The sequence below is a fragment of the Priapulus caudatus genome, unplaced genomic scaffold, assembly GCF_000485595.1.
Source record: "Priapulus caudatus unplaced genomic scaffold, Priapulus_caudatus-5.0.1 Scaffold1724, whole genome shotgun sequence".
Lineage (NCBI taxonomy): Eukaryota > Metazoa > Priapulida > Priapulimorpha > Priapulimorphida > Priapulidae > Priapulus > Priapulus caudatus.
The window spans coordinates 26,038-27,397 of NW_014578785.1; positions in this window are offsets into that span (position 1 = coordinate 26,038).

Here is a 1,360-nt window from a genome sequence, read left to right on the forward strand (position 1 = left end):
GTACGTAGACATACTAAATCAATTATGTACTGGTCCTACTGGACAAAGCTTTGCCAAACAATAATTAATAGTTCTCAAGGGGAGCATAATATAATGATTCAGCTAAGTGATGATGAGTACTGGACGAACTTTCGCTGAACGTGCACAGTGTATCCGGGTGGGTCCAATACGAGTGGCTCCGGGATGACTAGTCGATGATTCACACTTATTTAAGGGTTATGTACACTATTTTATTAATCTTATAATTTATTTTCCCCCAAAATCTAGGGGACAGCTGTACCTCTTGCCCTCCTTCGCAGAGTCTACGTCCCCGGAAATAGTGTAATTTAGTTCGTATTTTCGTTGTCGTGTTGGCATACATGTGTCAATGTGTTCCAATCTTCCACAGGGGGTGGAGCCGTACATAGCTGGTGCGGGAGAGAGGCCCGTCATCTTCGTGTCGTTTGGTACGTTTGCATCGTCGATGGAGTTTTTACCAAAGGTACGGAGTCAGCACTCCGTAGGCACTAAAAGCTTACTGGTTGCTTCTCATACTTAGTGATAATCCGCCGGTACCAGAAGGGCAATGGCTGCCCTTCTTACTTGTTGCCCGCTGATACGGAGGCGTTCTGTCAACCAAAGTGTTTACTTTCCACAAAACAGCTACATAATCTGATTATATTATACATGTCGGTTTTTTAATCTACCTTCTCAAATACACCATATCTGTTTGTATGTGTTTGTATATCTGAATCTGCACGATTGTGCACTTGTCTATCTGTGGCTTGTCATCGGCTCAATTTAAGGCGTTGACTAAATTAACTTATATGTGCACGTGACTTGCTGATGACCTTACATTTGCAGGCAGTGCTTCATGTGTTCTTGGAGACATTTGGAAGTCTCAGTGATTACTTCTTTATTTGGACAATTAATCGCGGTGGCGTGGATCCGATCATACCAACAAATGTGAGGGTGTTCAATCGAGTACCACAGAATGACATATTGGGTAGGTGTCCGATAGATGGGAAAATGACGCACGCGTGTGCGCACGTGTCTGTGTGTACGTGCGTAGGCTTATACTGGCGTGCTTCCGTACGTGCATATATGTGTGCATAGCATCACGTGTTATGTGCTTTTATGCGGGCAGGCGTGTGCGCGTGCGTTTCAACTCTATTTCCTCAGCACTTATAAAGGTTATACGTCTTCATCTCACGCCGTATCTTTCAGGGCACCCACATACGCTACTAATATATCTCAAAATGTTCATTACACCTCAGGGTACCTACACACACAACACACACACACACACACACACACACACACACACACACACACACACACACACACCTATAAAGGTTATACGTCATCATCTCACGCCGTA